The sequence below is a fragment of the Pantherophis guttatus genome, chromosome 17, assembly GCF_059756535.1.
Source record: "Pantherophis guttatus breed Tessera chromosome 17, ASM5975653v1, whole genome shotgun sequence".
NCBI classification, from domain to species: Eukaryota; Metazoa; Chordata; class Lepidosauria; order Squamata; family Colubridae; genus Pantherophis; species Pantherophis guttatus.
Genome location: NC_142079.1, coordinates 9345368 through 9370495, shown reverse-complemented (window position 1 = coordinate 9370495; position 25128 = coordinate 9345368). Strand labels below are relative to the sequence as shown.

Sequence of the window (25128 nt, the reverse complement as noted above, 5' to 3'; positions counted from 1 at the left end):
GGGGGATGCCTGGTCTGATTTTTTTTTTTAAATGCCCAGTGGGTGATGTCGGTGTGCGGGCGGGAAAGGTTGAATGGGGAAGAGTGGGTGAATGAGACACACACAAGAGGGAGGAGTTGGAAAGAACATAAGAGAGATGGAGAAGAGAAAAATGTTCTACCCCCTTTCCGGAAGGGAGAAGAAAAAAGGAATTCTTAACGGGGGCTTTTTACCGACAGCTTTTTCGGGAAGATGGGAGAGGTTTTGTTTATACCTTATCGGTTGTGGATTTCCCTTCCCACTCCCTCTTGTTTGTGCGAACAGTTGAAACATTGGGAGAAGCGAAGCGGTTTCCTTTTTTCTTTTAACCTTTTAGGACTGCCCGGTTAATTTAGGGCGCTCTTGTTTTTTCCCCTTCAGCGGTTTGAAAGTGAGAATTTCCCTCAAATGTGTTTTGCGGTGTTTGGGTTGCATCTATTGAAAAGAACAGGAAAAAAAAAAAAGAGATTGTTGATGGAAGTTGTTGCCAAGTTATCTATAGAGCAGGTGAATGAATGAATGAATGAATGAATGCTTTCTTTTAAAAAAAGATATATGTAAAAAATCTGCCTTACTACTTGGATTGGGCACTTGTTTAAATAGATTTCCCACCCACCCCCTCTTCCCTTGCCTTTCTCTGCAATTTTCAAATAAGCACTTGGAGAATAAAACACTTGTCGGCAGCCAACTTTTTTTTTGCTCGTGCAATAACTCCAGTATGAACTCCCCGTCTCTTGAAGAAACTCCCCAATATTATAATTTCAGAAAACTCGGCAAATTGTCTGGATGAGACCGATCAAGGCCTGCTGGAATGGTGGATTTGAGGTTTCAACCTTTCATTTGTGCATTTTTTGGGAAAGGAATAAAATCCCGAAAGGCGAAGGAAGTGGTGGGGGGGACAAAGTTGCACGCTGATCGTTTGGAAATCTGGGGTTAGTTCGTTGTGAGTTTGTTCAAGAGTTTGTCGTGAACACTAGGATGAAAAAATTAGTGATGCACGATATATGTAAATACACACACACACACACACACACACACACACACACACACACACATATTTAGGGCTCAAAAAAAAATCTTGGCAGGCTAGGCGCAACTTAAAGAGTTTCTTTTTTCTTTGTGGGTTGCATCTATTCAATGCAGATGCTTTCTTTGCATTTTGAATGTATGTCAGCTTTCCAAACGGGATCAAAAGGTGGCCTTTTAGATATGTATGAGCATGGAAATACTGCCACGGGGGCAGGAAAACAAGGTAATCCTCAGCCTTGTTGAAATCTCTTTCCTCGTCCTTCCACAACTGATAAGGATGCCGCATTATGTTTCTTCCAAAATAAAGGCAATAATAAATAGCCAGTTTGGAGTGGTTTTTTTTTGTTGTTGTTGTTGTTGTTGTTGAGAATGTTAAGTGAGCATCCTGCTGTTGGACTACAAATATATTTTGAAAAAAACCATATTCAATTGGCGGAGGATTTGCATTTTTTGCAACCGGACCCGTGTTTCGAAGCCTGCTTTCGTTTCTCGTCTTTGGCCTGAAGGAACCACCTGGAGATGTGGCCAGAATTTGAATGTCTTTTTGTGCTTTCGACGCTGCTTGAAACCCCCCACCCCAAAACTTATACAGCGGTCTCTTGCTGTGGAAACAGCTTAACAGTAAGAGAGTTGGAAGGGATCTTGGAGGTCATCTGGTCCAACCCCCTGCTCTCGCAGGAGACCTATGCTAGGGATTCGAACTGCCAACCTTTCTGATCGACAAGCTCAGCGTCTTAGCCACTGAGCCACCTAGCCAGCTAACCCGAAGTTACAGAAGAGAGATTTCTTCGGTTATTTATTTTCCTTCTGCGGAAAGAAGAGGACACAAATATTCACAAATGTCAGCATCCATGAATTGGCCAAAAAAAACCCCCCAAACCTGCCCAAACCGAAACTGGCGTTATTGTGTGAAGTATGTGGGACTCGTGATTTTCCCATGGCTGTTTATTTGTCAGGATTGAGCGTTAGATCTCCCTTTTTTTTTTTTTTTTTAAAGACTGTCAGGCGTGGAAGAGAAGGCAGATGTCTGATTTGCTTCCTGCTCACTCTGCGGAGGGCACACACACGAGACTCAATTAATTCTTCTCCTCCTTTTCAAACCCTGAATTCTTCATGTGGCTGCAACTCTTAATGCCTTCCTTTTAAGGGCATGGGGGAACTCCTGCTTTCAAGTCTGTTAGGAGAATGTATGGAACAACATCAGGGGGCATCTGAGAGGGTTATAAATCACTTTTTTCCCACATGGGTAAAAGGGAAAGGTTCCCCTCGCACATATGGTATTCACCTGCATTCATCCTCCTTAAAAGGTAAAGGTAAAGGTTCCCCTCGCACATCTGTGCTAGTCGTTCCCGTCTCTAGGGGGCGGTGCTCATCTCCGTTTCAAAGCCGAAGAGCCAGCGCTGTCCGAAGACGTCTCCGTGGTCATGTGGCCGGCATGACTCAACGCCAAAAGTGCACGGAACGCTGTTTCCTTCCCACCAAAGGTGGTCCCTATTTTTCTACTTGCATTTTTTACCTGCTTTCAAACTGCTAGGTTGGCAGAAGCTGGGACAAGTCACGGGAGCTCACCCGTTACGCGGCACTTAGGGATTCGAACCGCTGAACTGCCGACCGTTCGATCGACAAGCTCAGCATCTTAGCTACTGAGCCACCGTGTCCCCTTACATATGTCGTTACATAGGACAGAGGGATTATTACCCCGTTGAAAAAAATAGCATTAGACTTCCTCATTCAGTTTAAGGTAGTGTTCTGTCCCCGTCCCACACACGCACTCCCACAGACGGCCCAGAGTTAATAAACCACAGACAAAGTCTTTGAAGATAAAGCTGGCAGCAACCCAGTGGCTAGCTGCCAATTCAGACTTTACTCACACAAAACAAAGATTAGACTGCAAGCATTCCGATAAAGCAGGCAAAGTTTCAGCAATACAAGGATTAGTCCAAATGCAGTCTGACAAGGCAGGCAGAAGTCCAGTAACGCAGAGATCATGGATTATTTCTAGTTTTTGCTTGTCACAACAAGCCACATTTATACCCTGTGGGGTGTGGTCCAGTGACTCAGCTAATCTCTGGCACGCCTTCCCCTCTGCTGCACACGCTTCTCCCTGCACCGCTGCCAAGGATCCAGCCAGCATTTATCTCCTTCGTCGTTGTCCACCTGTGGCTGCGGGGACGTGCTTGGCTCTGGGCCTATCTCTTGGCCTTCGGTGTCCTCCGGAGGCATTGCCAGAGAGGAGGGTCCTGGAGAGGGAGGCCTTGCCAACTCCTCTCCCTCACTCTCAGAGTCTGCATTTGTCGATAGCCCAGGCTCAGGCAACAGAGCCACAACAGGTAGAAATCCTTGCTCCGCAGGTAGTCCTCAACTTAATGACCACAATGGAGCCCCAGATTTCTGTTGCTAAAAGGGAGACGTTTGTTAAGTGAGCTTTGCCCCATTTTACGACCTTTCCTGCCACCGTTGCTAAGTGAATTACTGCCGTGATTCCGTTAGCGACGCATTGGGTTACCATCCGGCATTCCCCATTGACTTTGCTTGTCCATGGTTCTTGCTCCATTTTATGACCTATCTTGCCACCGTCGTTCAATGAATCACTGCCGTTGTGAAGTTAGTAACACAGTTGTTAAGCGAATCTGCCTTCCCCCTCTTGGTTTTGCTTGTCAGAAGGTCTCCAAGTGTGAAAAAGTTGTTTGTCCTCCTTTGTAACTTCCAACGTTGTAAGTACTGCACTACAAGTCTTTAGAGATTCTCAGCCATCCAGGTCGTAGTTGTCCCAAAGGTGCTTCTTTTTCAAGAGGCAACTGGACTTTCGGGTTTTTCTTTGAAGACATTTCGCTTCTCATCCTAGAAGCTTCTTCCGTTCGCTTCTCCATCCAAGAAGCTTCCTCAGAGCTGAAGAAGCTTCCGGGATGAGAAGCGAAACTCCTTCAAAGAAAAACCAGAAAGTCCAGTTGAAAAAAAAGCACTTTTGAGACTACTGTACTACAAAATCATTCAGAACACCTTGTAACAGGTGCGTCAAGGTGATACTTAGCTTTCACTGAGAGCACCTTTATGTTCATTAACCTCTCAGAATGACAGTTAACGTCGGAAAAATAACATTTTTTCCCCCCGTGAAAAACTGACTTGTTTGATTAAAGAAAGGTCACTACGGAATTTCATCAATGACTGTAAATTCCTTAGGGGGATTTTTTTTTTTAATATAAAAAAAGAAGGTGATTTTGTGACTTACGATTTTGATGGTTAGAAAGAATGGGTTTATAGAAAAAAAAAGTCACGGTATAATCCAGTCTTAAAAGAGAGAGAGAGAGAGAGGTTTGGTTCAATGATGGGTTTCAAAAATCTTTACTACCGGTTCGGTGGGCGTGGCTTGGTGGGCGTGGCTTGGTGGGCGTGGCGTGGCTTGGTGGGCGTGGCATGGGAAGGCTACTGTAAAATCTCCATTCTCTCCCCAATCCAGGGGAAGGATACTGCAAAATCCCCATTTCCTCCCAATCAGCTGGGACTCGGGAGGCAGAGAATAGATGGGGGGACAGGGCCAGTCAGAATTTTTACTACCGGTTCTCCGAACTACTCAAAATTCCCCTACCGGTTCTTCAGAACCTGCTGAAACCCACCTCTGTTTTGGTTATAATTCTACGTAAAGCTGCCAAGAGGAAAATGAGAAGCCATATTTTTTACACTGCTTTTCCTGTTTCCTGTTCTTCTATTTTCTCTTCCTTCTTGCCTTTGATCTCATTTTTCTCGGTCTCTTTTTCTTCCTTTCTTTTTTCCTTTCGCCTTTTGCTGAATCTTTTCCTTTGGAAGTACTTCTTATGATGTACGGTATCTACAATCTTTTAATTAACTTGCTTGGGTGTTAATGTTCTATTTTACCCACGCTGGGTGTGTCTTACATGTCGTGTAAATCCCCACTTCTGTGTGATATCTATTTTGGTTTCTGGACTTCCATCCATTAGAGCAGGGGTGTCAAACTCGATTTCATTGAGGGCCGCATCAGGGTTGTGTTTGACTTTGGGGGACTGGGGCGGGGTGCATGGCCAGGGGGGCCTGGCCCAGTGGTGAAATCCACTTACCTTTAATACTGGTTGGGGAATGGGAGCGTGCAGGACATAATGACATCCTGGCGAGTGGGCGGAGTCTCCTGCCGCTGGTGCTACCAGTTCAGCGAACCGGATAGAACCGGGGGGGAGTTCACCGCTGAGGCTCCGTTTTCAGCTGCGACAGCTTCCTGCAGCCCTCTGCCAGCAAAACCGTGAGTTCGGGGAGGCCGCACACGGCCCGCCCGGGTTCCGTTTTCAGCCACGACGGCCTCCTGCAACCTTCTGCCAATGAAAACTGGAGTTCGGGGAGGCTGTGTGCGGCCCCCCCTGAGCTCCATTTTCGCTGACAGAGAGTTGTAAGAGGCCGTCGTGGCCAAAAACGGAGCCCGGGCAGGCCGCATGCGACCCTCCCGAGCGCCATTTTCACTGGCAGAGGCACCGCGGGCCGGTCCTTTGCTCTTTTCGGGGGGGGTGGGACGGGCCAGATCTAAGTACCTCATGGGCCATTCCGGGCACCCAGGCCTTGAGTTTGACACCCTTGCATTAGAGGAATGTTTGATTTGTTATTACGGACTTTTCTTTTCGGAAAAAGAAAAAGTAGCCCAGTTAATAAATAGCATCTCATTTATCATGGTTAACCCTGCATCCTGCCTGCCTCTCGTTTCAAGGCTCAAAGCAATTTTGTTCATCCCTAGCTGAGAAACTTTGGGTTTCAGAACAGTAACTCTTCCCTGTTTTTAGACTGCCTGGAACAATTTAATTAAAAAAAAAAAACCTTATTGAGATGTTAACCAACCCTAATTGCACCCCAGAGACATCTGGGCGATGTCTCAGAAACTGGTCTGGGGGGAAAAACAATGGAACTTGGAGAAAAAGGGAGGGCACCAGGAACGAGCTCAAGTTTCCATCTGTGAGATGAGCATCTTAAGGAAGGTCTGGAAAGTCAGCTTCCAATAATGGGGGAATTTTTGTAGCTCAGGGTTGAAATGAGGGATCCTTGGTGCTCTCTGAGCTTGGTTGCAGATGTCGCAGATTACCCAAACTAGGGAACATCATCGGTGCTAGAAGTGAGTGGGGCTTGCGGAGGAGAGGAGGAGGATTTTGGGGTCCCTGGTCCTTTCTGAGCTTGTTTTTTTTCTTGAAGATATTTCATTACCCAACTAGGTAACATTATCAGTGCTAGAAGGGAGTGGGGCTTGTGGAGAGGAGGAGGAGGAGGAGACTATGGAATTTCTGATGCTCTCTTAGTTTGGTAGTTTTCTTTCAGATCTTTCATTACCCAACTAGGTAATATCATCAGTGTTAAGGATATTGTTGTTGTGTTACCAACCAGCAGAGTGTAGAGCACAGAGAAACGTTGCTGAGAGCAATGAATAAGAGATGTGCAAACTGGTGTATCAAAAATTTACTTTATAGTGAAAAAACAATCTCATAGTCTTTAAATCAATCCAAGTCTTTGCCAGTTAAATCAGTCCAGTGATACAAAAATCTTCTTACCACACAAACAGTAGTTGGTTAGAATAACAAACTCACTCTGGTTCACAAACCACGATGGTAGCAGATCCATCCAACGATGATAGCACAATGATAGCAACTCCACACACTATGGTAGCTTATCATCAACTGAATACTTTACAGTACTTTTCTTAAATACATTTACAACCAGTGATTATCTAATTACAGCGTGACTTAGCATTACAATGAATCAGCAGTAAGACTTTAAAGTCACACAATACATATTTATATTAAAGTCACAGAACACATATATTGCCTGGACAACTTGTTAGGTTCAAACCATATCCTAACAATCAGTACTAGAAAGGAGTGGGATTTGTGGAATGATAGAGGAGGAGGAGGAGGAGGAGGAAGAGGGGGAGGAACAGACTGTGGAGTTTCTGATGCTCTCTTAGCTCGGTGGCTTTCTTTCAGACCTTTCATTACCCAACTAGGTAATATCATCAGTGCTAGAAGGGAGTGGGATTTGTGGAATGATGGAGGAGGAGGAGGATTTTGGGGTCCCTGGTCCTCTCTGAGCTTGTTTTTTTTCTTGAAGATATTTCATTACCCAACTAGGTAATATCATTAGTGCGAGAAGAGAGTAGGGCTTGTGGAGAGGAGGAGGAGGAGGAGGAGGAGGAGGAGGAGGAGGAGGAGGAGGAGGAGGAGGAGGAGGTGGTGGTGGTGGTGGTGGTGGTGGTGGTTTTCAGATAATCCAATATCCTTGTCTGACAGCTGGAGGAGGAGGAGGAGGAGGAGGAGGAGGAGGAGGAGGAGGAGGAGGTTTTCAGATATCCTTGTCTGCCAGCTTGAGGAGGAGGAGGAGGAGGATTTTGGGGTCCCTGGTCCTCTCTGAGCTTGTTTTTTTCTTGAAGATATTTCATTACCCAACTAGGTAACATTATCAGTGCTAGAAGAGAGTGGGGCTTGTGGAGAGGAGGAGGAGGAGAGGAGGAGGAGGAGACGGAGACTGTGGAGTTTCTGATGCTCTCTTAGCTTGATGGTTTTCTTTCAGACCTTTCATTACCCAACTAGGTAACATCATCAGTGCTAGAAGTTAGTGGGATTTGTGGAATGGAGGAGAAGGAGAAGAGTGGAAGGAGGACTGTGGGGTTCTTGGTGCTCTCTGAGCTTGGCTGTTTTCTTGCAGATGTTTCATGACCTAACCAGGTAACCTCATCAGTGCAAGACAACAAACTACATAACATCACTAGCACTGATGATGTTACTTAGTCGGGTTAATGTAATGTCTGCAAGAAAACAGCCAAGCTCAGAGAACACCAAGGAGGACCTCACAGTGCTCCTCTTCCTCTCTGCGTATATTTCACTCCTTGCTAGCACTGATGATATTACGTAGTTGGGTAATGAAAGGTCTTGCAAACAAACGACCAAACTCAGAGAGCACCAAGGACCCCACGGTTTTACACAGTCAGCCTCTTGCCCCCAACAATCTGGGTCCTCATTTTACTGATTTTGGACGGATGGAAGGCTGAATCAGCTTTGAGCCAGTCAGGATCAAACTGCTGGCAAACGGCAGTGAGTTAGCTTGCCATACTGAATTCTAACCACTGTAGACCTTGGAAAGAAGGGAGGGAGGGAGGGAGGGAGGGAGGGAAGGAAGGAAGGAAGGAAGGAAGGAAGGAAGGAAGGAAGGAAGGAAGGAAGGAAGGAAGGAAGGAAGGAAGGAAGGGCAGTAGCACTTAGACTTATATACCGCTTCACAGTGCTTTTATATCCCTCTCTAAGCGGTTTACAGAGTCAGCCTCTTGCCCCCAACAATCTGGGTCCTCATTTTACTGATTTTGGACGGATGGAAGGCTGAATCAGCATTGAGCCAGTCAGGATCGAACTGCTGGCAAACGGCAGTGAGTTAGCTTGCCATACTGAATTCTAACCACTGTAGACCTTGGAAAGAAGCGAGGGAGGGAGGGAGGGAGGGAAGGAAGGAAGGAAGGAAGGAAGGAAGGAGGGAAGGAAGGAAGGAAGGAAGGAAGGAAGGAAGGAAGGGCAGTAGCACTTAGACTTATATACCGCTTCACAGTGCTTTTATATCCCTCTCTAAGCAGTTTACAGAGTCAGCCTCTTGCCCCCAACAATCTGGGTCCTCATTTTACTGATTTTGGACGGATGGAAGGCTGAATCAGCATTGAGCCAGTCAGGATCGAACTGCTGGCAAACGGCAGTGAGTTAGCTTGTCATACTGAATTCTAACCACTGTAGACCTTGGAAAGAAGGGAGGGAGGGAGGGAGGGAGGGAGGGAGGGAAGGAAGGAAGGAAGGAGGGAGGGAGGGAGGGAGGGAGGGAAGGAAGGAAGGAAGGAAGGAAGGAAGGAAGGAAGGAAGGAAGGAAGGGCAGTAGCACTTAGACTTATATACCGCTTCACAGTGCTTTTATATCCCTCTCTAAGCGGTTTACAGAGTCAGCCTCTTGCCCCCAACAATCTGGGTCCTCATTTTACCCACCTCGGAAGGATGGAAAGCTGAGTCAACCTTGAGTCGGTCAGGATCGAACTGCTGACAGTGGGCAGAGTTCATTTGCAAGACTGCATTCTAACCACTGCGGTATCACTTTTCTTGAACCAAGAATCACAGCTTTTCAAAACGATTTTGTTTAAAAATGGGACTGAATAATAACGGCTGGGGAAAAGAAAACATGGGCTTGAATTCCATTTGGAGCTCAAACACCTCCACCTCGAGAACAACGCCAAACCGAGAAGGATTTATTAGCGTTTGTAATTAATCCATCTCTTCTTGAAAAGGAAGAAAGAAAGAAAGAAAGAAAAAACTCTACACCTGGGATAGGACAGAAGCGGTTTCACTAAATTACACCTGGGTTTTGAAAGCTGACGTTCTCAGCCTCCATCTCTATACCAGCCTCCATCTCTCTGCTAGCGGAGTGTGGAATTGAAAGTTGTTTTTGCAATAAATGATACGAGAACTTGTTTGCGGAGCCCATGAAGGAGGTGTTCTATTCGGTTTCTTTCTTAGCCTTTTGTGTAAATTGATGTCTGCAGTAGGCGTTGAAACTCAATATACTGAGAAGTAGGAGATTCTGTGCCAGTCTCACGTCTTTGGCCAGGTGTTCTTCCGATTACGTAACAACATCACTGCTCTTACTTGAGACAGTCTTAACTTTTGTGATCCCGTTTCCTTTCCGCTTCTGGCTCTAACAGGTAGTTCTCGACATAACAACAAGAACGGAGCCCCAAAATTTCCATGGCTCAGAAAGAAATTTGTTAAATGGGGGGTTTTTTTTGCCCCATTCGTGCCACCGTTCTTGCCACCGTTGTTAAGCGAATCGCTGTGTTGTTCAGTTAGTAGCACAGTCACTAGTGCTAGTACTAGTGCTAGTTAGTAGCACAGTTAAGCGAATCCAGGGTCCCCGTTGACTTGGCTTGTCTGAAGGTCACAAAAAGGTCAAAAAAGTAAGGTTCTACATTTAGGCAAAATGAAAAATGAAATTTATTTATTTATTTATTGGTTCGATTTATATGCCGCCCTTTTCCAGAGACTCAGGGCGGTGTACAATGGGTTAAGCAATAGCCTTCATACTTTTGTATATACCTGCTTAGTAGGGCTTTCGGCCCCCCCTAAGTGGTGTTATTTTATATATATATATATATACACACACACACAAAGTCAGCTTATTGCCCCCACAATCTGGGTCCTCATTTTACCTACCTTAGAAAGGATGGAAGGCTGAGTCAACCTTGAGCCTAGTGAGATTTGAACTTGCAGTAATTGCAGGCAGCTGGTGCTACTTTAACAGCACTTAGTCAGCTGCGCCACCAAGGCGCCATCACAGGTAACAGTATACGTCAGGGGTGTCAAACTCGATTTCATTGAGGGCCGCATCAGGGTTGCGTTTGACATTGGGTGGGGGGGCAGGGGGGCGTGGCCAGGGGGTGTGGCCAGCTTGCCAGTGAAAACGGGCTCCCGTGTTCCGTTTTTGGCTGCAAGGGCCTCCTGCAACCCTCTGCTAGCAAAAACGCAGCGCGGGAGGGCTGCCTGCAGCCCTCTTGAGCTCTGTTTTCATTGGCAGAGGGACTATGGGCTGGTCCTTTGCTGTTTCCAGGGCAGCCTCGCGGATCAGATCTAAGCATTCTGTGGGCCAAATCCAGCTCCTAAGCCTTTAATTTGACACCCCTGGTATATGTGGTACCTTGCTCAATAGTAGTAACTGTGAGAGGGATCTTGGAGTCCTAGTGGACAACCATTTAAAATAGAGCCAGCCGTGTGCAGCAGCTGCCAAAAAAAGCCAACACAGTTCTAGGATGCATCAACAGAGGGATCGTTCTGGAACAGTGACAAAAAGGTCGTAAAACGGAGCAAAACTCACTTAACCAACATCTCACTTAACGACAGAAATTTTGGGTACTCATTAAGTCGACTTTAGGATGGTGCAAGCGTGATGCCAGTTGATTTCATTGGGCCATCGTGATCGTTCTTTAGGCTGGACAGGGAATTATTCTCTTTGTCAGCCTTTGGGAATTAAAAACTGTCATATATCAAACTTTTAAAAGAAACTGTCCATTCATAAAACAAATCCATTTGGAAGATGGCTCGCAGCTCTTTTCTAAACAGACAGCTGAAAGCATCCACGCAATAAAAACCGCCTATAAAAAAAAAACTGGATTGTAGATGAAACAGAAACCCCAATTCTCCACTACTGATCCGTGCCAGGAAGCTGTCCCTGTGGCTTCTTACAACACAACAGGAGCTGAATCCTGGTTTGCGACGCCAAGCTAACCCGAGATATAACCTCAACAGGTGGCACCTAAATGGAACAGTGCTTTAAAATCTTGGCAGTTCTGGGGTTTAACCAGAAGCCGAAAAAGAACAAAATGATTACCCGGACATTATCTTTCAGGTTTCAAGAGCGTTAAGCCAACATTGAGGGCTTCTACCAAGAGCCTTGGTAGTACAGTGGTCTAAGGCACCCTGTTATTAAGCTGGTTATTAAGACCGGCTGCCTGCAATTACTGCAGGTTCGAATCTCGCCAAGGCTCAAGGTTGACTCAGCTTTCCATCCTTTCTAAGGTAGGTAAATTGAGGACCCAGTTGTGGGGGCAATAAGCTGACTTTGTATAAATATACAAAAGGATGAAGGCTATTGCTGAGCACATTGTAAGCTGCCCTGAGTCTCCGGAGAAGGGCGGCATATAAAATCAAATTTAAAAAAAAAAAAATTCTTCCTGCCTTAAGGCCTTGTACGTGTGAAAAGGGAAAGCTTTGGAAGATTGAAACACCTTCCTTCTCTTGGATTGGCCCCTTACCTTATTAGCTTGTGCCTGTTTCCTTTGGACTTGATAATAATATTCAACAAGGCTGACATTCAGCCAAGGAAATGCATTGCCAGGGAGTCAGTTATCAGCTTCTAAACATCCTTTTGTGTGTTTGCAGGGTGTGTGTGTGTGTGTTTTGTGTGCTCCCTTTCTCATTCGGCACCACCGGTAAATCACTTTTTTGCAAAGAAAAGGGTCTCTATTCCTCTCCCAGGATTTCTAGAGAGCGCAAAAGCTTTGATGAAGCTCTGGGATTTAGCAGAGGCGGCCACCTCTCTCTTTATCGGCGCTGACCCTCACAACGCCCCAGTGAAGTAGGCGAGGTGATGCCAAGGGAAGGGAAGAAGGGGGCCTTAAATTAGGGAAGACGTGGATCTGGCTGCCAGTTCGGGGGCCTCCCGAAAGGAAAAGATCTGAGAAGGATCAATAAATCCAAGGAGCCACAGCTGGCACGAAAGTCATGCTGTGAAAACGCTCCCAGTTTGCCTTCCGATTGGTCGGTTAGCCATCGTTTCTGACAAATGTGGACTTTCAAATGGAATTAGGGAAGCAGCCCAAGGAGCTGCTGATCCAGTTCTACAGAGGAATTATTGAGTCTGTCATCTGCACCTCTATAACTGTCTGGTTTGGCTCTGCAACCCAACAAGACAGACACAGACTTCAGAGGATCATTAGAACTGCGGAAAAAACCATGGCTACCAACCTGCCTTCCATGGAGGACCTGTATACTGCACGAGTCAAAAAGAGGGCTGTGAAAATATCTACAGACCCCTCGCATCCTGGACATAAACTGTTTCAACTCCTACACTCAAAACGACGCTATAGAGGACTGCACACCAGAACAACTAGACACAAGGACAGTTTTTTCCCGAATGCCATCCCTCTGCTAAACAAATAATTCTCTCAACACTGTCAAACTTGTTATTAAGTCTGCATTACTATTAATCTTCTCATCGTTCCTATCACCCATCTCCTTCCATTTATGACTGTATCACTGTAACTTGTTGTTACAGTGATACAGAATATCCTATCCTATCCTATCCTATCCTATCCTATCCTTATGCTTATGCTTATGCTTATGCTTATGCTTATGCTTATGCTTATGCTTATGCTTATGCTTCCGTTCCGTTCCGTTCCGTTCCGTTCCGTTCCATCCATTCCTCTCCTCTCTTCTCTTCTCTTCTCTTCTCTTCTCTTCTCTTCTCTTCTCTTCTCTTCTCTTCTCTTCTCTTCTCTTCTTATTCTTATTATTCCATTCCATTCCATTCCATTCCATTCTTCCCTTCCCTTCCCTTCCCTTCCCTTCCCTTCCCTTCCCTTCCCTTCCCTTCCCTTCTCTTCTCTTCTCTTCCATTCTATTCTATTTTGAATCAGAGACTCACCAAAATTGTAGTTCCTGGCCTAAAATAGACATAACAATACAATGAAAAAAAAAAATCTAATTTCAGCACTCCCTACATAGCAACAAGTGGGGAATTCCCAGCTCCTGCCTCCTGCATTAGGTAGCTCTGTCTGCTTTGTATGGTCATCTCGTTTCCTGTGGTCTCCGCCCTAGTGTTAAATGCTGCTCTCGGAAGGTTGCTTAACTCACTTGTAGCTGAAGGCATCGGCAGACGCCGCGGTGGATATTTTCCTTGCAACAGCATGACATATGTTTTCCTACTGTCTTCCCCCTTTTTCTTGCATGCTTGTATTTTCTGTAACTTGCAAATGTTGCTGGGAGTATTTATCAGATGAATATGATAGATAGACAGACACACAGACACACATACCCACTTACACACTTACACAGATGGAGACTGATAGAGACAGACAGATAGAGATGGATGGATGGATGGATAGATAGATAGATAGATAGATAGATAGATAGATAGATAGATAGATAGATAGATAGATAGATAGAATGTTTCCCCCAAAATAAGACCGGGATATATTTTTGGAGCAAAAATATTTTTTCTCCAAAAGATTCATTAGGGCTTATTTTCTGGTTAGGTTTTATTTTGGGGGACATCTCTACCTACGACGCAGAGCCCTCATCCGAGCCTTCCTCAGACTCCAAGACTGGCCCATGTTCCTCCCCAGCCTCCTCACTGTTCGACTCCACTGACAGCTCCTCAGGCTGCTGGCGGACCACAACATAGGCTCATGACAATGTAAGATTGTCCAATGTAAGATTGCCTTTTGGGGACAGTCATGAAGTTCATGGTATCCCAGGCAGTGGTGAAATCTGAACCTGTTTGCTACCAGTTTGCTAGCCGTACATGAGTGCATGCACAGTACACGCCAAAAGGAGGCTTGGGAAGGTAAGTAGAACAGCGACGGGGGGAATCAGCTGTGCCGCGCAATTTAGCTTCACTGAAAAGCAGGATTTCTTGCTTTCCAGCAAAGCTAAACCACGCAGCACAGCTGATCGTCAGAAATACCGGTTTGGAGGAACCGGTATCTTTTTTTTACTACCAGTTTGCCTCAACCAGTAGTTTGTATCACTACTGGTTAGCCCGAACTGGAGCGAACCGGTAACATTTCACCCCTGATCCCAGGCCTTCAAGTAGCTGAGCGACATGACGCCAATCAATATTTGAGACTGGTGTTGTGTTGATAAGACCACTCCTTCAAACTGAAAGAGGTCTCTTCTGGTGGCTCAGTGGCTAAGAAGTCGATCAGAAAGGTCAACTGTTCGGCGGTTCGAATCCCTAGTACAGGTCTCCTGCGTGAGCAGAGGGTTGGACTAGATGACCTCCAAGGTCCCTTCCAACTCTGTTTCTGTTACTGTTTTGATAGCGGGATCTCATCTCCTAACCATCATCCTTGTTTTTCATCCATCAGTGCCAGTCTAGACTGTATCCCAGGGCATTGTGATATCAAAACAGATTCTTAAATGCTTCTTGCCATGGTTGACTCCCAAGACAAAACAATCAAATCTTATTTCTAAGCGAACTCTGTTTATTCCCACCCATTGTTTCTGGAAGGGAGGGGGGAATCGAAATTAGATCAAAAGGACAGAGAATCCATCAGACATCATTTGCTGTTGGTTTTGTTGTTGTTGTTGGATTCTCCTTCCATTCTCTAAAAAATGAAGCTATGGCTAAATAGAGACAAGAAAGCAGTATGGTTGGAGGAGAAAACGAGAAGTGACATTTTCAAGCTTTCCCCTCTTTATGGGGAGATTAAAAGGAGGCAGAAGGGAAGGCGGTTTGGGTTATTTATGAAGTGTCGAGAATGACCTTCACATCTGGAATTGAAGCACTTGGGGCTGGCAGACCTGCTACCATAATTGCCATAAACATTATTTAGAGACTGTCGCAGCCTTGCTAAAAAAACGGGAGGGGAATGCCTTACATCCGCCTGGATCGTATCCCAGTCAGACAGTGTCATGCCTTTATAGTTTAGGGCCCCAAATGTCTCTTTTGCAATTTGAAATAGTGGTGCGCCATTCATGTTCCTCTAAGGATGTAAATGTTGTGGCCCGCCGGCAGCCAGTAGAGCTGGCAGCAGAGTCAGACAGTGAGGAGGTTGGGGAGGAACATGGGCCAGGCCTGGGGGCTGGGGAAAGCTCAGATGAGGACTCTGCGTAGGAGGCAGAGAGGGAGATAGACAGCAGTGAGGCAGAGGAGCAGCTGGAGCCTGTTCCCAGTGTGTGCATGCACAGAGCTGCCGGAGGACAAGAACAACTCAGAAAGCAGGGTCGACTTGGGAGTAAAGCCACCCCTTGGAGCTGATTGGCCCCTCCCCCATAGGAAACAAAAGAGGAGCGAACGGGGAGGGGGCTTTTGCAGGAAACAATTCGTTTGTTCGGTCATTTCAAGAGTGGAAAGTTCTGTTCGTGACTCTTAAGAGACTCTGTGCCAAGTTTGGCCTTGTACTGTGTTTGGAAACAAGTTACGTGGCAGCTTGCCAAGTGAGATAAAGTCTGTGTTGATAAATATTCCTTTGAAGAACTGTTTGGACAAGGCTTGCTGACTGTGAATGAATGGGTACAGAGGTTTTGCCAGGACTAAGACTCTGCTTTCTGCTTTTTTTTTTAATTTGATTTATATGCCGCCCTTCTCCGGAGATTCAGGGCGGCTTACAATGCGTTAAGCAATAGTCTTCATACTTTTGTATATTTATACAAAGTCAGCTTATTGCCCCCACAAACTGGCTCCTCATTTCACCTACCTTAGAAAGGATGGAAGGCTGAGTCAACCTTGAGCCTGGTGAGATTCGAACCAGCAGTAAACTGCAGGCAGCTGTGTTAATAACAGGGTGCGTAGACCACTGTACTATCAAGGCTCTTCCTGATAGTAAGGAATTCCTGATTTTTAAGGGAGCCTAGGCCAGAACAGTAAGAAGTGTGCACCATGCTCTTAGCTCAACCTGTTTCCTGGTCTGTAAACTCAAATAAGGTCTCTTGAGCGATCAGACAAAGAGATAATTAATAAAAGAGAATATTTGCAGCTCAGGGTTGACATGAGTGGTCCTTGGTGCTCTTCGAGCTTGGTTGTTTCCTTGCGGACGTTTCATGACCCAACTAGGGAACATCATCAGTGCTAGAAGGGGTTTGCGGAGAGGAGGAGGAAGAGGACTGGGATCCTTGGTGCTCTCCGAGCTTGGTTGTTTCCTTGTAGACGTTTCATGACCCAACTAGGTGACATTATCTTTGCCCAACAATCAATTCTAGTGCCATTGTAACTTTGAACGCTCGCTAAACAAGTGGTTATAACTCGAGGACTTCCTGTGATCAGGCTTGAGCGATAAATCCCGTGAATTGGAACACATAACCTGTAGCCCTGTTTTTCCATGCCTGACATTGTGTGATTCAGAATGTCTGAATTTTCGAACTGGTCTACCGGAGTTAGGTACTAATTTAACTTATGGACACGGTGGCTCAGTGGCTTAAGACGCTGAGCTTGTCAATCAAAAGGTCAGCAGTTCAGCGGTTCGAATCCCTAGTGCCGCGTAACGGGGTGAGCTCCCGTGACTTGTCCCAGCTTCTGCCAACCTAGCAGTCCGAAAGCACGTAAAAAAATGCAAGTAGAAAAATAGGAACTACCTTTGGTGGGAAGGGAACAGCGTTCCGTGTGCCTTTGGCGTTGAGTCATGCCGGCCACATGACCACGGAGACGTCTTCGGACAGCGCTGGCTCTTCGGCGTTGAAATGGAGATGAGCACCGCCCCCTAGAGTCGGGAACAACTAGCACGTATGTGCGACGGGAACCTTTATCTTTACTGGAGTTGCTTTTGAGTCAACTTATCCCGGATTTTCAAAATCAGGGTAGGAAAAAGCAAGACAGAAGTGTGTCCATGACACACACACACACACACACACACACACACACACACACACACACACACACAGCAATTAAGTTTTCCTTTCTTTTGCTTGGGCCAACCTCCGCAGGTCAATCTCCATAGAATCAGAAGGACTTTGTTTACTCCAGATCTCGTCAAGCTTTACGCTCCCGTTCTCTGGGATTATAAGCATTTGCTTCTTTGTTACCATGTAAGCATCTCTTGGGGACCATCGTTACATCCTTGGGAGTCGCTCAACCAAGTCATGGCAAATGTAGCCCCATGCATATTTCATCTTTAAGCAGGAAATTATGCTAAGTAATCTCTCAACGCCTGCATAATTTTGAGCTCTGCAGGGTCTTGGCTGGATTCGGAAATCTACTCCTAAGCCACTTCAAAGTATTACCGTTGGTCTTTGATCTGTTTCAATTCAATCGGACAAATCCATTCGGCCTCCTGGCCTTATTTAGATGTCTCTTTACTAATCAATAGGGAGGCAGTGGCTCAGTGGCTAAGACGCTGAGCTTGTCGATCAGAAGGTCGGCAGTTCAGAGGTTCGAATCCCTAGTGCTGCGTAACGGGGTGAGCTCCCGTGACTTGTCCCAGCTTCTGCCAACCTAGCAGTTCGAAAGCAGGTAAAAAATGCAAGTAGAAAAATAGGAACCACCTTTGGTGGGAAGGGAACAGCATTCCGTGCACCTTTGGCGTTGAATCAGGCTGGTCACATGACCACAGAGACGTCTTCGGACAGCGCTGGCTCTTTGGCTTTGAAACGGAGATGAGCACTGCCCCCTAGAGTCGGGAATGACTAGCACGTATGTGCGAGGGGAACCTTTACCTTTACCTTACTCATCTGGCTTTATACAGGTCGTCCTTGACCTATGACCACAAGGGAGCCCCAGAATTTTTGTTGCTAAGTGAGAAAGTAGTTCTCAGCCTTTTCTTCACCATAGAAAACCCTTTAAATACCATTTTGTGGCCACGCATCCCCAAGACTTAACTCAAGATTTCAATCATAACGTTTCTTCAAGCCTTCGCTGACCCACCCCTCTGTGACGACATTGTGCCCCCCACCCCGGGTCCACGGACCAGAAATCGAGAACCACTGAAGCGAGAAATTTTGTTAAGTGAGCTTTGCTCCATCTTACGATCTTTCTTGCCACGGTTGTTAAGTGAATCCCTGCCGTGGTTCAGTGAGTCACATGGTCATTAAGTAAGTCTTGGCTTCCCCATTGACTTTGCTGATCAGAAGGTCGCAAAAGGGGATCACGTGACCTCCATGATACTGCAACCCATCATAAATATGAATCAGTTGCCATGTGTCTAAAATTTTGATCACATGACAACGGGGATGCTTGCACGGTTGTAAGTGTGAAAATCAGTCACAAGTCAACTTTTTTGAGTGCTGTTGCAACTTTGGTTACTAAGTGAAATGTTGTAAGTCAAGAACTGACTGTATTTAATTTCTTTGTAGATATATATATATAAATGTAGGTCTTTTGTTATTCAGGTTTTCTCCTGCGTAAAATTGGAAGTGTCTTGGTGACATTTCGACGAAGTCTCATTCATCATCTTCAGGCTGGTGTTTTCGGCTTCGTGCTTCTAGGAGCAATGTGTGATTGCAGCTGTTTCTTCCTTTTAACTACCAGTGGGGGTGTGAACTGATTGGGTGGGAGCTTGGCTGTGTTCTGATTGGGTGGAGGTGTGTTCTGATTGGTTGGGGGGTTGGCTGTCCTCTAATTGGATGGGGGTTTGGCTGTGCTTTGATTGGATGGGGGTGTGTTCTGTTTGGGTGGGGGCTTGGTTGTGCTCGGGTTAGTCTGAGTTGCAGGGGGATTTGAGCTGGGAAGCTGCATTGCTGTTGTTTGGTTTCGCGTTTGTGGTCGTGCCACATCTCCATGGTGGGTGTCAGTTTGCTTCATGTATGGATTGGAGGGGTTTAAAGTGGCTAATGATGCAGCTGTGGTGTGGCTTCTGGTTTGTGGTCGTGCCTCATCATCGGTGTGGGTTTGAGTTTGCTTTTTGCGTGGATGTGTGGTGGTGACATCCTGTGTGGTTTTCGTGAGTGTGGGTCTGGTGTCATTCTTTGTGTTAGGGACTCGTTTGTCAATAAGGGCGGGTTTCCAAATGGCTGGTAGGCGGGAGGTATCATCTCGTTTATTCATGTCATGTGGGCGTTTTTCTATCTCAATGGCTTCTCTGATTATTCTGTTGTTAAAGTGTTCAGTTTTGGCGATAGTTCTGGTCTTTTTAAAGTCAATTTCATGTCCTGTGGCTTTAAGGTGTTGGACCAGGGAAGAAGTTGGTTCCTCTTTTCTGACTGAGTTCTTGTGTTCTTCAATGCGTGCACTTATTCTTCTGTTGGTTTCTCCGATGTATGTGGTGGGGCAGGCGGTGGATGGGATTTCATATATTCCTGGATTTTCTAACTCAATTTTGTCTTTGGGGTTTCTTAGGATGGTGGATATTTTTCGGTTTATGCAGAATGCTGTCTTGATGTTGTGTTTGTGGAGGATCTTGCTGATTCTGCCTGGGGTGCCTTTTATGTATGGGAGGAGGGCTTTGCCGTTCTCTTGTTCTCTGTCTTGGATTTTAGTGGGGGTTTCTTTTTGGATTAGGTTGGTAATCTTATTTCTTTGGAATCCATTGGATGTTAGTACGTTAGTGACTAACTAACATAATCTGGCCACACGGGAAAGAAAAACTGGACAACTTCCTCACACACCTCAACAGCCTACACCCCAAAATACAGTTCACCGTGGAAACAGAAGCTAACAACTAACTTCCCTTCCTGGATGTCTTAGTCTACAAGAAATCCAATGGCTCCCTAGGACACACCATCTACCAGAAGCAAACACACACAAACCGCTATCTGCACGCACTCTCACACCACCACCCAGCACAGATCAACTCCGTAGCCAAGACACTCATCTCCAGAACAAAACTCTTAGCTGACAAACAACACCTAAAAACCGAACTACACACTCTCACTAATGTACTAACATCCCCGGGCTCCGGATGCTATCCTTGAGCCTCCAGGAGAGCAAAAACGGCCTCCCCAGGCTCTGGAGGCCCTCAGGGGGTCCCTTTCTGAACTTCCAGTAGGCCCGTTTTTTGCCCTCCCCGAGCCTCTGCCCTGCACTTACCTGCATCCAAAATGGGCCGCATGGGGACTCCTGGGAGGGGTGTTGTGGGGTGAGCGGGGCCAGCCAGGAGTGGGATTTGGAGGTTCTCTGAACTGCACAGAATCTTAGCTAGAGGTTCTCCCGAACCTCTGCGAACCCCCAGCAGCCCACTCCTTGGCTATAGATACAGATATAGATATAGATATTCTCTGTGTTTTTATCCAGCTGAATTGAAATCCCCACATAACACACAGAGGGAGAAAAATGTGGATACGGAGCCAACACCAGAGTTGAAAGAAATAAAAAAATCGCCAATAAAACGAACATTCTCTCCTTCTCTTTATCGTTCACGGTTTTCTTCGGAACGGAAGCCAAGCTTCTCCTAAATTAAGCCCCTCAGAAATCTGACTGGTAGTCCATACCCTTCCAGAAAAAGAAAACGGATTTTTTAAAAAAATAATAATAACATCTGTCTAGTACCGCAAAATATTTTGGGGGTTGAGGGAAAGAGACTCATTCCCGCTGTGGCTTGCGTCTTGCGTATCAGGGATGGGATAATTTAAACAGCGAGAGCCGTTTCTCTATCTTGCAGTTCGAGGAATTTGGCAGGAGGATATTGGAGCAAGATGTTTCATCCACCTACAAAAAATTGGGGCATTCTGAATTGAATTACTCCAGATGATTCTGGGCTTCTGCCAGAAACACACAGAGAGCGAAACCGTAGACCAGTTGAATTCTGGGTCTGCTGATTGTGACATCTGTAGATAGGTGGTTATGCCTTTGAAAGTAATAAGAAAAGGAGAATATTTGTAGCTCAGAGTTGAAGTGAGCGGTCCTTGGTGCTCTCTGAGCTTGACCAAAGTAGGTAACGTCGTCAGTGCTAGCTTGGGTAATGAAACACCTGCAAGAAAACAGCCAACCTGAGTGAGCACCAAGGACCCCACAGTTCTCCTCCTCTTCCTCCACTCTGCAAACACCACTCCCTTCTAGCACTGATGATGTTATCTAGTTTGGTAATGAAATGTCTACAAGAACACAACCAACCTCAGAGAGCACCAAGGACCCCACAGTTGTCCTCCTCCTCCTCCTCCTCCTCCTCCTCCTCCTCCTCCTCCTCCTCCTCCTCCTCCTCCTCTCGACAAATCCCACTCCTTTCTAGTCCTGATGATGTAACCTAGTTGGGTCATGAAATGTCTGCAAGAAAACAGCCAACCTGAGCGAGCACCAAGGACCCCACAGTTCTCCTCCTCTTCCTCCACTCTGCAAACACCACTCCCTTCTAGCACTGATGATGTTATCTAGTTTGGTAATGAAATGTCTACAAGAACACAACCAACCTCAAAGAGCATCAAGGACCCCACAGTCATCCTGCTCCTGTTCCTCCTGCTCCTCCTGCTCCTCCTCCTCTCCATAAATCCCACTCCTTTCTAGCACAGATGACGTAATATAGCTGGGTCATGCAGCATCTCCAAGAAAACAACCTAGTGCAAAGAGCATTAAGGATCCCATAGTTCTCCTCCTCCTCCCCCTCTCCCTTCTCCCCCTCCTCCCCCTCCTCCTCTCCACAAATTCCACTCCTTTCTAGCACTGATGATGTAACCTAGTTGGGTCATGAAAAGTCTGCAAGAAACAACCAAATGGAAAGAGCACTAAGGGTCCCATAGTCATCTTCCTCCTCCTCCTCCTCCTCCTCCTCCTCCTCCTCCTCCTCCTCCTCCTCCTCCCTGCAAACCCCCCTCCCTTCTAGCACTTACGAGGTTTCCTAATTTGGGTAATGAAACATCTGCAAGAAAACCACCAAGCTCAGAGAACATCAAGGACCCCTCACCTTTACAGAAGTACCTACATGTAGAAGTACCCTGTTTCCCCGAAAATAAGACCCAACCGGGAAATAATCCCTAGCGTGATTTTTTTCAAGATGCTCGTAATATAAGCCCTACCCCCTAAAATAAGCCCCAGTTAAAGACTGTCAGCCAGATGGATGCATTTAGTACCGTATTTCCCCCAAAATAAAACCTAACCAGAAAATAAGCCCTAATGCATCTTTTGGAGCAATAGTTAATATAAGACCCGGACTTATTTTCTGGGAAACACGGTACCTACATGTATAACACTGAGGCCTATTACTTCTTCAACATGCTTGCTATTTTTTTCTTTCTTTCTTTTTTCTGCTGCTTTTCTGTTATCGATGACTTTACGGTACACCACCCAGAGTCTGTAGATTAGGGTGATATTGAAACGCCAAACAAATCAACCCCATTGATAGAAGAGAAGAGAAGTAGCTCGGGGCTGAATTGTGGAGTTCCTGGGTGTTTGCTTGCAGAAGTGTCGTGATCCAACTAGGTCACGTTTTGCTACGAATGATAAAATGCCTCCAAGCAAACAGCCAAGCTCGGAGAGCACCAAGGACTCCGAATAAAAACTGTGAATGGTGCAAAGCTTTTGAAGACTACGTTACACCTCCCTGCATTGAAATTCTACCAAAACAATTAGATAAAATATTGATTGGCCCAGATGAAAAATTAATAACCAAAATTTATAATTATTTACTAGAATTTGACAGAGCCGAAGACATAGTAAAAAGAGCTATGAAGCCTGGGCTAGGAATATTGGACATAATATCGAACTAGAGGATTGGGAAATAATTTGGAACAAAAATTATACATTGACCAGATCGGCAAAATATAAAGACAATCAATATAAAATGTTTTACCATTGGTACTTGGCACCCTCTAGAGTGGCAAAAATATATCCAAATTTAAACCCCAATTGTTTGTTTGTTTGTTTGTTTGTTTATTTATTTATTTATTTTTAAATTTGTATACCGCCCTTCTCCCTGAGGACTCAGGGCAGTGCACAGCCAAGTAAAAGCATAAACTACAAACATTAAAATACAATTAAAAAGATATATATAAATTTGGCCCCATAATTAAAAACAATAACAAACAATTAAAAACATTTTAAAAAGTGTTAAGCCAGCCCGGCTTGCTGGAAAAAGAAGGTTTTAAGGGCACGGCGGAAGGCACCGAGGTCTTGGATTCTCCTTATCTCTGGGGCCAGCTGATTCCAGAGGGTAGGTGCCCCCACAGAGAAGGCCCTCCCTCTGGGGGTCACCAGCCTAATTGTTTGGCTGATGGCACCCCGAGGAGGCCCTCTGTGGGAGCGCACAGGTCGATGGGAGGCTGTCGGTAACAGCAGGCGGTCTCGAAGATAACTAGGTCCTATGCCATGGAGCGCTTTAAAGGTGATAACCAACACCTTGAAGCGCACCCGGAAGACCACTGGGAGCCAGTGCAGCTCACGCAGGAGAGGTGTTGTATGGGAGCGCCAAGCAGCTTCCGTAACTACCCGCGCGGCCGCATTCTGGACCAGTTGGAGCCTCTGGGTGCTCTTCAAGGGGAGCCCCATTGTTGGACATGTGGACAAAAGCAAGGTACCTTCTTTCACACATGGTGCTTATGCTCCGAAACAAAAAAAATATTGGATGAAAATACATAGTTGGATACAGGAAGTAACAGGCTTCCAGATAGAATATACAACAGAAGAATTGTTTCTTCTAGGAATAATGAAAAAGAAATATGAAAAAACAACAACATATATTATTCTGCATATGACAACGGCGGCAAGATTGGCATTTGCGCAATGTTGGTGAAGTTCAAACATACCCTCCGAAGATTTAATAATTAGAAAAATATTAGATTGCGCCGAAATGGATAAAATAACATTGGAACTGAAAGGACTGATGGATTTGGACTTTTACGTAATATGGGAGAAATGGTATAATTGGATTGAAGATAGGAAAAAAGGGAAATAACACATAGTAGATTTTGTAAAATTATAAAGCGTATAGGAGAACATTAGTTTGATGATATGTAAATGGTCCTAGTCATGCACAAGAGTTGAATGAGAATTGTTTAATTGTTAAAACCCAATTAAAAAAAACAAAACACAATACATCCACAATTCACTTTTTGGCTTCATACATTATTGCAAGCAAGAATGTCATTTATTTCGATCCGGTTCCGTTTTTTGTGAGGCCAATAACTTTGTGGCTCGGGGTTTTTTTTTGGTATGCATTTAGCTAATTGTAGTTTATTGAACAACCGTAGTTAATTTAGTAAGTCAATATGTGCAACAGCCTGTGGTAGTCAGAGAATTAATGCTTTGCACCCGTGTGTCTTACACAAGGAAAACAGTTGCTCTGGTTTTTAAAGATTTGGGATTTCTTGAATGCACTGAGAACCTGTCGATGCATCGACCCTTTTCTAGGAGGTCCAAATTTCACGGTCTCTGTCGATATTTTGATTCAGAAATTCTCTTAATTGGCACATAAGATTGTAGACAATCACCAGTTATCCATGGAATATTACTCGATCAACTTGCTGTAGCTCCATTCATAATCAATTGCTTCCCTTAGATAGAGCACAAGTTTTTTTTCTCTTCCAGATAACAGAATTGTTAGGTGCTTCGGATAACAGCTTGATCTCCTCTTCTTTGGGGCAGCCCCTGAGATATTGGAACACTGCTATCATGTCACCCCTAATCCTTCTTTTCATTAAACTAAAAGGTAAAGGTAAAGGTTCCCCTCGCACGTACGTGCTAGTCGTTCCCGACTCTAGGGGGCGGTGCTCATCTCCCTTTCAAAGTCAAAGAGCCTATCCGAAGACGTCTCCGTGGTCATGTAGCCGGCATGACTCAACGCCAAAGGCGAACGGAACGCTGTTCCCTTCCCACCAAAGGGGGTCCCTATTGTTCCACTTGCATTTTTTAGGTGCTTTCGAACTGCTAGGTTGGCAGAAGCTGGGACAAGTCACGGGAGCTCACCCCGTTATGCTGTGCTAGGGATTTGAACCGCTGAACTGC

The 25128-nt window shown here is 45.5% G+C and overlaps 1 protein-coding gene across 17 annotated transcripts in view; it reads left to right on the top strand.

The window, feature by feature from the left end:
- Nucleotides 1–25128, top strand: part of ARVCF (ARVCF delta catenin family member) — a 317887-nt gene that overhangs the window by 125318 nt on the left and 167441 nt on the right. The window lies entirely within an intron of this gene.